At 30.1% G+C, this 13,450-nt stretch overlaps 1 protein-coding gene across 6 annotated transcripts in view; it reads left to right on the plus strand.

Annotated features, from left to right (window-relative positions):
• LOC132724139 (innexin unc-9-like) overlaps nucleotides 1-13,450 on the plus strand; it is a 160,423-nt gene that overhangs the window by 92,535 nt on the left and 54,438 nt on the right. The gene's annotated exons all lie outside the window — the stretch shown is intronic.

The raw sequence follows: 13,450 nt of genomic DNA on the forward strand, positions 1-13,450 counted from the left end.
GTGGAGATAAAAAAAAAATTATCAAGTTTTCATTTTGCCATAATTAATTCCTTTTAGTTTAATAATTAAATTCGCATAAACAATAAATAATGCACATATCCAAACAAAACTACTGTAAATATCCATTAGAATTTAACTATAACGCTTAGTTTATAAAGAGTGGGGCAGTCTTTTTAAATTTTAGGCAGATTTATAATTTCATCCTAAACATTTTTCAATATCAACTGTTGGTCAAAGACCATTTCACAGTCAATCATTTAAAATACGAGTATAAAGTCAGTTCAGCTCAACTTGACTATGAAAATATGAGCAAAATGTCACTTTAACCAGACTAGGAACCTTTTGGTAGCCTTGCTCGTGTATAAATTTGAATATTAGAAATCTGTTTTCAAATAAGATGACATCAACACACATGATCGTTGTGATGATAACGTTCAATGAACGAGACAGAATAACTTCTAGAAATATTGTTACTTCCTTTAATAAATATAACAAATAATACTTAATGATTTCATTTCTTCCCTGTAAAGTCATCAAATACTATATTTCCCAAATCCTCAATGTAAAATCTGAACAATAGATCGGAATCCGTGAATAGTTTTAAATAAAAATATTTGGACAGGTTTAAGTTTACTGTACAATGACTGAAATCTAGCATGGATATAAAACAACCATTTCTTCGCGAACAAATAACGTGATAAAATATAAAGAGTATGTAAGGTTGCACAATGATTTTCTTTCTTTGAGTAAAATGAAAAGGAAATTGATTTGCATCATATAAATAATATAAATGATTTTAAACGTTACAAACATGCAGATTAAAAATAAAAATATCACAAACATCATATTTGTTGCATATTTATGATATGTTCATGATTAACTTTCAAAAAGAACATTGAAAATCAAAATATCTGTGCTGATAGAAAGAAATCATGTATTCCTTTATAATAATAATTATAGATAATGTTTTATTATTATTTATTATTGCGTAATAATTATTATATGAATACAAGAAAAAAATGAATAAATAGTTAAGATGTGTACAATGTAAAAGCAGAAATTTGGTAAATGATTTTATCTATAAAGATGGAGCAAATGCGTTAATAATATAATTAAATCACTCCTTGAATAATAAGACAATTTATTAAGTTTAATGCTTTTTATTCAAAAGAATTTACAGTGTTATGGTAATTCAGTTAAGAAGCAAGTGTACTTCTAGATGATTTGTCTTTTAGAAGGTGAACGCCTGTTTTTTTAATAATCGATGTCAAGATTAATTGACAAATGCTAGTTTGTGAGCTAGAAAAAAATGTTAATATTTTATAACATGGCAAATAGCTTCCTGTACGAGCTAAAAGCTTTTATCAGACAATGACGATTATTGAATGACATTTCGAAAACTGATATTATAACGTCGCTATTATCAAATATATCGCCAGATTATATCGCTAGTTTATGTCTAGGAAATAATCTAGACACATCTTATATGCAGCGAAATGGCTGCAAAAACTGTTTTGATATTCAACTCAATGTTTAATGACGATGATACAAAATTACTATTAGATTAAATTAAAATTCGTTAATAATTGCAACATATGACAAAAGTTATTGTTTTAAGATTTGTTTTTACTAAATTGAATTAGGAATTATGAAGACAATTATTAACAATTTATTTAAAGATAACCATTTATTCCCTGGGGCAAGGGGTTTATATTATTATTTAAACGGTTTTTTGTACTTATAACATGAGGCGCTAGGCGATACATCAAATTTTCTTTACTCGATGAAGAAAAGAAATAACTTCATAAATTGTATATATGTATATAGCTTATAGTATAGACGTCAAGATTATTCAATGAAAAGCGGTGCTACAAATATGCAGCATTATAAATCCAATTTAACTTGAACCTTTGCAGCTTAAATACGAAGAAAAAGGCATCGTTGTACTAATGAAACGACCCGTAGGTCAGTGTTGTGTGTCTATGTTACAGAACATGAGTTCTCATGGTAAATGATTGTTCCCCTGTCTTTGTTCAGATAACGACAGACATGTGTCTGGCGAAACTACGAAACATTTCATGGAAAACAATTAAACAACCTGGTTAAAATGCCAAAAACCACGAGGCAATAAAAGTCACGCTACTTCACACAGTGTATAGCATGGACATAAGGTTGCTAGATATCTTGTTTTTTGTACCACATTATAGAAGAGATGCCTGCTACGCTTCATTTTATTCCCGGAACAGCTGACGAAACACCTGTATCAGTGTCAGAGCTTAGATAAAACTTTATATTAGTACTGCCAACGTCTAACCATGACACCTTTTGGTGTGAGTCCTAAAATTTGACGTACAATCTACCAGTTACTTAATACATTCAAATTAAATGGTTATATGTACCTTTTGGCTGCTGTTCAAGTCCGCAGCTTTATTGTAATAATGACGTGTACATTAAACATGAAAATACGTAAATACAATTCTGGCCACATCGAACAATATGTACATACATAAGCTGTCCATAATAGGTCAAAGTTCAACCGTCGAAACACTCATTTTTCCTATGATATTCTAACTAAATATACCCGTCAGGTATTTAACTTACTTTTCTAAGTGTTTGTCTGATCTTATAAATATTTAAGTGACTAAATGGTGTTTGTAGTCGTAGACCAATTATATTTGTATTGATAATAGTAATGTAAAAATGTCTGCTTTGTTTGATATTTGCGTGATATCATATTGGCCGGAAAGTAAAATAGCAGCCTGAGGTTAACTGCTGTTTTGAGCAAACATTGTGCGGTTTCAAAATGAACATTTTAGTCTAATGTAAAGTAATTGTGCATAGAGGGCCTGTTGTTAAAAACATGTTTGTGCTGTGTTTCAATAAGTTAAACGTTTTCAACACGAAATAATATGATTATACTATTAAGAACTTTTATCAGAATATATGTTAATTTTGATAATACGAAGTATAGATTATTTTAGTGTCAGAAAATATTCGTCAATAAGAATAACGATAAGCATGCTAAAACTTTGTCAGATTTGGTACATTATGTGTTTTAATACCAAACCTGTGCCATACTTGCCTCAAAATTCTCAGCAAAAAACAAACCCTTCGTGTTAAATGTTACATAGCATCAATGTAGATTAGGTTAACTCTAGGTTAGCTGTGACTGTGACGACATTGTATAGTCCATTGTCCTTCTTAACGTCTGACGGATAAGTTGGTGTAACGTTTTCTTTGTATTTGGTTACTTAAAGACGTAAAATATCATTATGTTCGAAAAATAAATAAAGGCTTGATAAAAAAGAGCTTAGATTTATAACAGATAATAAGATTGAACAAGAACGTATAAGATTGCAATATTTTGACATTCAGTCTGATACTATACATTACGATTCCCTAGAGTTGTTATTTATTTCATCACCAGCTGCGGATATTTCTTTCGTTATGGAGACTGTATTCATGGTATATAATTGCATCTGGCACCCAGCATAATACTTTAATATTAACCCTGCATGTCCCATGGAAATCTGCCTATGCTTTTATAACGATTTCTTTCCCTGAATGCCCCCGCGTGTAATTATAAACAAATCAAAGTATGTAGGCTGGAATAGGCTGCCAAAATAATCACGTTAAGCTTTGAGAAATCGTTAAAAAAAACCTGTCTACTTCCTACATAATGTTAAATCTAAATCACTTATACATTATCAAATTTCATATGCAAATTAAATTAGAAGGGAACTCTCTTTAGAATAGGTTTAATGTTTATGTTTGAAAGAAATGATCGGGTTATATATTCAATACTTTATTTTTATTTTATCTTTAAATTATTTTTTGTGATAATTCCTGTGCTTTTATTATTGCATACACTTGTTTAAGATTGACATTTTTTGCTGAAGTAAAATTTAACAAATACAATATTTTCAGATACACCAATTCATTTTTGATTATTTTACAAATAAAATGTTTTATTTAAAGGTCGTACATTTCACCAAGACTGTTAAATCATTTACTTAAAAATACATAGTACTTGTTTTCTTTTCGGTGTTTCCAAGAACATATATAGACGTTTTTAACTTTTAATCATCTATTGGCTGTTTTGCCTGTTCTAACAGTCGTGAATAGAAGCTTTGGTGTATAATTGCTGTACGAAGTTGTATCAGTATGTGTCTTTGTCTGGCCATAAGGAATTTCCTTGTAATTTTGTTGTAATTAATGCTTCCGAGGGATCACACTTTATTCAGATTTTAATACTTCACAACAGCCGGTGTCAAGAACAGTGTGACAGCTATAAAAGTTGCCCCGTACTTCACTTCAGTTTGTGTTATATTTTTCTGGTTCTTTGGGATTATTGATTCCAGCACTATTAAGTGTTGAGAATTGAGTACCGCTCAAGCCGGTGCTAGGGCATGAGGGATGTTGCACTCACTTTTTCAGTATCCCTCATGTACAGACTCAATCAAACCGGGTCTACAATTGTCTTGTAATTTTGTTGTTATTAATGCTTCCGAGGGAACACTGGTTTAGTGGTTATGATTAGTACGACATATCACGGTTTTACATATCATTCTATATAACTTAAGTTAGAATCTCTTCAAGGCTTTCAAAATAAGATACAGGTACAGGCTGCCAAGTTCTTGTTAAAATCAAATTAAAATTGACGTCGATGCCAAATTGACTTAAACTTTTTGGGTAAGATGTTTTATACCTGGAATAACGCCTCACCTTCTATCTTGATAAAAGGATGATGATGATGATGATAAAGTAAGATGGATTTTTAGGAGGCTCCTAGTAATAATTACTTTCACTCGCTTCACTAAGATGGCAGAAATAGATACACTTTTATTATGGGTTTTCTACAAGAACCTTTCAACAGACTCATTTTCCAAACTGAAGATTTTCGATAATTATTTAGACAGACATATCCCAGCTTGGGTTAAAGGTAAAATCGATGCGTACTAAAATTAACTGCTTTATTCTTTAAAATATATTCTCGTGCATGACAGGGCTAATATCTCTCATATTTTACAGCTAGATTGGAAATTCAGCTTCTGTACAATAAATGTTTAAACTATCATGCAAATTATACATAACGTAACTCCCGTTCAATGAAAAGAAGATTCTGCTTTTCTGATGGCGCCAAATTGATATAATTCTTATTAAAACTGATACATTAACGAAATGATTATATTAACTCTATTGGGTATATACTTGGGTATATTCAAAAACCATCACTTTTGACCAAATACCGGTAAATAGTTTTACATTTTACCTATTTTTTGAAAATATAATGTACTTTGTAAAATAACTTTGTTTTACATCTTGTCAAAGAGAAGAATCTTAAAATGAACTGAAGATATACTTTGACAATTCATGAACTACCCATATTATTTAGGAATTTCTTTTAGTAAAAGAGCTGCCATTCCTATGCATTCAGCCAGTAATTAATCTTTATATTAAATTATGTGGAAATTTAAACGACAGCTTAGGAAATGAATGCGCAAAACATTGGAACCAGTAGAAACAGTTCTGGAGAAAATTAACGGCATCAAGCTATTCGCAATGGAATCTGTTCAATAATGTTCTAAGTCTTCCCTTTTAATTAAGAAAAAAAGCATTCATTAAAGTGGTTGACATTGGTGGGATTTTTCAATCATCAGGAGACTTATTTCTAAACAAATGCTCCTGTAAAGATTGTTCCTAGTAAAAATGGTATAAAATCTTAAGTTACAATGCCTGAACTCTTTAGAATTATAGTTGTTAAATTTGTATCATTCCGTTTGATTGCATTTATTGTGGGCGCTAAATAATAAAGCATATGTTCTTGATTTATCTATATACAAGGGTACTAGAGTTTAATAGCCAAGTTTATATATTCGTATTTCACATTTTACAGTTAAATGAGTCTATTTTTAAATTATACTTACAAAAGATGGTACGTTATTATAAATTGTAACTTTATCACAAAAGAATGGCGATGAGTTCTTAATAACAGCACCGAGACTATGATTTAGTGGCATCGTTGTCATTCCTACAGTTGATTTATACTCATTCGTTTAAGTTACACGTGTATAGGTTTAGTTAGGTTGATGTATACTTTAGTTCAAAACTTGTTCAAGATATTATAACGATATGTGTAATCTATTTTACCTCATGTTAATTAATCTGTGAAATATTGCAACATTCGTGCTGAGTTGAAACTTCGTTAATGGAAGAATTTCCAATTAACATGAAATAAATCAACATGCCTGTCAACGCGTTCTGTTTTAACTTCGTTCAGATTTTCTCAATTATTCCTTTATTGTTGTTCTCAAGTCACGAACGTTTATTAAGGATGTAGCAAATACTTTTTCATATTTAAAACGTCACGTTCCAAATTAGAGTCATTTTTTTTGCAGGTACCATTAATGGCATAATACCCATATATTCATTATAATTTCTATAAATTTATCTCTTTACAATGATAGGTGGACCATGACACTTTTTTAATCGATTATGTTTTTGATTAAGACTTATACTAATTGGATAGGTTTTGGCTATATTGTTGTTGTTTTTATTTTGGGTTTATTTTTATTTATTTTTTTTTTATTTTTTTAGGGGGGAGGTGTTTTTGGGGGGTTGTTGTTGTTGACTTTTTTGTTATTGTTTTTCAACAATTCAAGGTTTAGCGATATGATTTTAAAATATATAATTCATAATTCATTTGTTTAGCGGTAAACATGTTCATCTTTATTAAAGAATTTTTTCCAGTTCACCTTGTTAATAGTTTAAGACATTGTTCATACAGGGAAGAATCCGTGGATGAAACTTCAAAAATTGATAAATTATTAAGTGCCATATTTCAGACGCCTCCGGTAGTAAAGTATTTTAATAATGAACGACGCTGCTTGCTCACTGTTGCTATGAAACGTTATAAATTTTAAAACATGTTTCAGTTTTTATGGCAATATTGGATGCCTTGTTTTAATAGCTTCCATGGTGCTCCTGAAGGCATGGCGCCACTAAATGCGTTCTGAAATTGATATTTTCTCTAATAACACACTAGAAGTTAACCATTTTATTTATGGATATTCATAATGCTGGCAAAATTCTTCAGAAAACTGTTAATGAATTTGAACGGATTTGATAATGAAGATTTGATACATATCTTGTGTCCATTGTTACACTTCCTTGTAAGTTTAGAATAATGCACTATAAATTGATTGGTACCAAGTAGAATTTTTTATACGAAACTACAGAATGATAAATGTATGACTTTACTAATATATTGTAACTTGCATGCAAAATTTCAGATCATTCGCTCGATCGGTTTTGGCAAAATAATCAATTTTAGTGTGCGAAATGACTTAAACTTGAAAAGCGGCCTGAAAATCTCACTTACTATCGATTTTATTTTAATTATGAGTAGAGTTTTCATTTTTCATATATTTTATTGTTTCAAATGCCCGAGTTGACCTTAGACTTCTGGACCTCAGTGAAGCTCCATTAAGATACAGTTAAGAAGCAAGAGTTGTTTCGTTAAAGAACAAACATTTGACATTTAAACGGCTCCATATATTTTGACATATAAAACAATTTCCCCGATCTAGAACTTCTGGATTGCTATAAACAAGCTATATAAATCATTACTCTGTCAGAATTATATTAGATCTTACGGTTCAATTATTTCCTAGCAAAACAGAAAACAAATGAATTTTGCTTTTATCTGGACGCTTATCCGGTTATATATGAAATAGTATCGTTACGGCTACGATAATTTGATTTATATAAATAGACTTTTGCCAACTTTTAGCATCCACATAGGAAGAGTTATTCGTAATATTGCATGCATGAAAACATTACTTTTATGACACGTCCTGTTTAGTCATTCAAGATATTACTCTTAATTTTGATAATTGATATCGTTTGCTACCTAATTGATCTAAAACAAAGAAAATCACCCATTTAAAAAAGTACATCTATAATATATTATTTTGAAGACAATAAAGTATTTCTTTGCTGAAAACCAATTCAGTGTTTTATATACATTAAAAATATAGCAAAAAATATCATAAAGTTTTATTAGTTTATTTAATTACCAATAAAGTAACTGATTGGGAAAAAAACAACAAATAAAGAAAAATAAAGGTGAACCAAACAAAAACTTACCTAAGTATATTTATTTTTAACTTTTGGCTCTAAAGATCTTTTAATGAAAATAACATTATAGACCAGCTGGTTTCACATACCTTTAAATCTTTGAATAATGTTTTATTTCAAGCTCACTGCAACAACTTAACATTTGTTTTGCCCGTACCCATTTTGTTTCTAGGTTAGCACGTTCTCTCATTTTGCAACTGCCTTGGACTTTCCATATTACAACTTATCAATTTATTATGCGAAGAAAAGTAACACTTATCCTCTAACAAATTTTAATATAGACTCTAAAGGAATTTTTTTTGCATAGTTTCTTACATTACACAATATAAAGATACTCTTCGTTATGGATAAGATTCTAAGAAAACAAAGTAAACATTATATGTGCCTTTAGTTCCTCTTTGAATAATCATTGTAAATTCATTTCTTATTTATTATGAATTTTAACCAAATCGTAGTGTGAAGAAATGTTTACGTTCTACTTTAAAGATCTCAATTATTTGTTTGCGCAAATATCGAAGCAAATTTGATAAAATGAATCATTTTGACAGTATTTCTATGTAACATGAGATATGGAATATCAAATGAGGTATGATTCTCAATCATTATGAAGATTCACGGAGTTCTCGTGAATCCTTTGGGACCGACATCGCCCGAAAACATTATTTGTCATAAGGAATTATATTGTGAATATTCTTGCTAGGATTCAGCATGCTTACTTTGAAGATTTTCTACGTCTAATTGGAAAATCATGCACAATATTTGGGCATGTCTTCGATTCTGACAAATAAATATGTCCTTGCTCTGTGCAAAGCACATCGATTAATTTTGTTATTTTATATAGGCTATTTTAATGGGCAACACAAATTTGCAATATATTTTAGCTATTTATTGATTTGTTTGCTTTTTTCTATACTAACAATTTGTTTCGGTCTTGAAACATCAAGTTTTCCAATAAGAACAGATTTATGGTATTTTTTATTGTAAGCAGATTCCGTACACTGCTTATTAAACTGCCATTATGCTCATTTCTTCGTGATCAAGTGAATTAGTAATATATTTTAAGAGTTTCCCAAGTGTAATGGTGATTGGCCAATAATTGGTATACAATATAAAAACTACTCAAGTTATAAAAAGACTGTCCAACGCTTTTTAAAAATTGACTGTTACTAATACATTCCAAACGGTATTTATGGAAATATCCGTGGGTCACGTAGATTATAGAGTTAATATAAAGATTGACCACATAATCCTTTGTTGATTTTAAAACACCATACAGGAACGCACACAATTACTAGCCTTGAAAACATGTTTTACATGCATCTCAGTTCTGCAAAATAGAAACAATATTTCTGTTAAACAGTTTCTTTCTTAAAATCTGATCCAAATTCCAATTTTTCAAATTAAGAAATTATCACGTTGCATTATTTAATTTTCTTATGAATAGTATTATGAAATTATAAAATTAAAACTTACATGATTAGTATAATACAATAACAGCTTTACTTTAACAGTGCATGATGAAACAATTTTTAATTTGCTGGTCTATTGTTAGTGCAAGTATTTAAATTGTTTATAGAATTTAAAGATTTTGAAATAATCTTTGATAGATTTCACATGTCCCATCTATTTTGTATATAATGAATAAAATTATGAGGCAATGTCCAAAATTATATTAAAATTCATCAAACATCAAATACACTCGGGAACAATTTAATCTTTTACTTTTTAAATCAGGAAACTCTTTAAGGGCATATGTCTTAATTTACATATCTTAACGTGTATAATGTATTTTAGATGAGCGATAAAACGATAATTTTTGCACTGAAGATTTTCATATTAATATTTTTTTCGTCCTTTTTATCAGTAGAAATTTGCCATAGACTTTACTTTTCTTAAATAATCATTTTACACTATTTTGCAGTAACTTCTGCACATAAATGTTTTACTTCATTTAAAATGACGTTGTGAGTTTAATATTGATTTATTGTGACCATAAGCGATAAATCTTTGTCGGATGACGACGCTTTCTTCATGATCAAACACGTGTTATAATTAACACGCTTTAACCTTCAATTTATGAAACTCGATGCTTTATCTCTACTGTTGCTTGGAAACGTTTAGAAATCTCCATTTTTAAAAGGTTTTCTAATCTTTAGCTTGTTTACCTAATTCGAATTTCCTGTAGAAATACACGTTCAACCATAATCTTTCAAATATTGAAAGTTCTGATTATCAATGCAGCTTGGAAATAGAAAATACTAATCTTAGAAGGATATGTTTTGTAGGTAAACGTCTATCACTCAGACAGTTATATCAAAATAAGTATGAAAAATCTGGAGAAACCATATTTTTAAAATCAACTAAAACATGTTGTCATAAATCATTTTTCTAAAGTTTCTATGTCTTGCTAGTCAGAGAAATCAGGAAATGATAGCTTCATGGTATTAAGTAAGTTAAAATACGCTGCATAAAGTGATCCCTCCAACAAAATTACATGGATATTGCAGACTCGGTTTGATTGAGTCTGTGCATGAGGTATAATGAAAACGTGCAACATCCCTTACGCCCCAGCACATTGTTATAATTTTCTTTCGACAAGTCTTTTGATATAAAATAAATCAGTTAAGAGTGTTATTGTTTCTAGTGATAGTAAAAGTAAAGAGTATTACTTATAGCGTCGCCTGCACCTCTTCATGAAGTATTTAATTCTGTGTTTCTCTAATCTATTATTTACATTATCGGAAATGAATTACATAAACCCGACTGACATAGACAAACTTTGTCAATTATATCGCCGAAGATATAAGAATGTAGTCATAGAAATCAGACAGACAAAATAAATTAATGTGTAAGAATGTTCCCAACCTTCCCTTTAAATGTTCTCTTACTTTGTAGATAAGTGAGCCTAATCAGGATTCAATATCTCCTACGATAGTAACTCGTCATTAGGCTTTTTATTCCGAAAGTTGGAGTTATAAAGTTCTACGTAGGGGTTAAAAACTCCTTATTAGACTTTTTTATACTTGTTATCCTTCGGAAGCTGTAACAATTGCAATTCTCTATGAAAATTGCAGTCTGTTGATATGAGAAAATGTTAAAGTGGATTATCTCTCAAGCACACATGCAGGGGCTAAACAAATATTTAATCTTCAACATAAAATGTACCGGAAGGACCAGATTTCTTTTTAAATATAACAACACTGAAGTGAAGAACGTGGCAAATTGTTACAGCTTCCACAAGGCACTTGTCACTTGCTATATGTAGTATAAAGGTCTAGAAAAGGAGAGATCCAAGGAAAGCAATAAAAACAATATAATTACATGAAAAATTGCAGATTCTATTTAATTTAGTAAGTTCATGAGAGATAATGGATAATGTAAAAGTGTAACATCTCCTTCGCCCACTAGCATCGGTTTAAGCGGTATCTCATCTTCAATACAAATTGTGCTGGATTTTGATCCTGAAGGGTAACAAAATTACAACCCTATAATATATATTGGTTCTCATTTGTTTATTGTATTGGTGTTGCTCAAGCTAGTCATTCGTTAATAATATTCGTAACAAAATACAAAGTGGTTAAGTAATTTGAAAGGTAAAGAAACTAATTTAAAACCGATATACAGTACATATTTTTTCTCTTCTTTTTTTTAAAAATGTTTTGCATATAAAAGCTAAAACAACCACAAATGTAAAATTTCGATGCATTAATGATTCAACTTCGATGATTTAAAATAATACGCCTCGTAAAATATTTTGTCTCTAAAGAAAAGGATTCTTAGTTGGTGGAGAAAAATATTTTATCCTAAAATTATTGATATTAGCCAGGGCAGATATTTCTTCATGACCAGTAAATAATTAACGTCTTAGCCTTGATATATATCACTTTCTTTTCAGACAAACAATACGTCTATTTCAGACACGTCTAAGTGAACAAATCGGCAGATGGTTCTTCTCAACTGATAGTTACCAAAACGTCGGATCATATCAATGTCATTTATATAAGCAAATATAGAACACAATAAAAACAATTATCGTATGCAAACCACTCTTATATGTCTAAATTCTGAGTATCGGTTCCCTTAGCTTGTCATTGCTGAGCGAGTAGAATTTCAGGTATATCAAGAAATAGATTTGGAAAAAGATTAAGTCTTTTTCAAAATATGTTTTGACTTCCATAAATTTCCATTGGCTTATGATTATAACTAATGTTAACACATGACTTCTACAAAATATTGAGACACGTGTGTGTGTATATCTATAGCCAAGAAAATCCCTTTATACTTCTAAATAAGAAATCTTCAACACAAATTTTGAAAAACAATGCAGCATACGTCACCATGTTGTTCTACCACTTTACTTTTCATGGCGAGTAACACTGATTGCATAGAAAAAATAATAATATTAATCATTTTCGATTTTCTGATCAACTTTTAATTAAACAAATTGACTCAGAGGTTTTCAACTTCATGGACTTAAGAGCTTCTATGGTTTCCTTCTAAAAGACCTAGAATGTGCGGGGGTCTTGAAATTGCCAATAAAAAGCTGGTTCAAGCTTGATACAGAACTTTGATGGGTTTAAGTTTAGTCCTACCACACCATTTTTAATGTTACAGTGATGTATATCGGCTCTCTACACAACATTTTCTGCTTAACAGTTATGGGTCACATAAATCAGTGAAGAATTCAAAGAATCAATTGGCTTCCAATCATACATTTTGGTATAGTTTTGTTCTTCTCCTATTTAAGATTCCGCCCACTTAAATGGCAAATGTTAACGATTCAGTGGAAATAAATTCCTTTAATGGTGCGATGGTACAATGTATAAGATGCTAAAATAGAAAGATGCATTGCATTTATTTGAGACATGCAGAATTTAAAAGGTGGAAATGTTATCATATTCGATTTCACTTTAGAAACAATATTAATGTTAAAGCTTGTTTCAATTTTATGGCATATTGAATTCCTTTTCTAATTGCTTCTGTGGTATTCCAAGCACAATGACTTTGCCTGAGGCATCTAATATATTTCTTTTTTACATCAGAACATGTCATAAGATTAAAGAAGTTTTCATGAAAAAAGAAATGAATAATGAAATTCTGACAATTTTAATTAAGTATTGAGAACAAAGGTTTGAAATCTATCAATGACAACGTTTTACGTGTCATATATGTTTTATGTTATGCCGATTGTTTAAGAGACAAACATGCTGCAAACATTTGAATACTGTCTAAAACGTGCTGTTGCATTTGTTTTTCATAGTTATACACTGGTGTCTGATTCAGACTGGAGAATGGGCAGAGCAGTACCTTC

The sequence above is a fragment of the Ruditapes philippinarum genome, unplaced genomic scaffold (assembly GCF_026571515.1).
Source record: "Ruditapes philippinarum isolate M1 unplaced genomic scaffold, ASM2657151v2 ctg674_1_1_1_1, whole genome shotgun sequence".
NCBI classification, from domain to species: domain Eukaryota; kingdom Metazoa; phylum Mollusca; class Bivalvia; order Venerida; family Veneridae; genus Ruditapes; species Ruditapes philippinarum.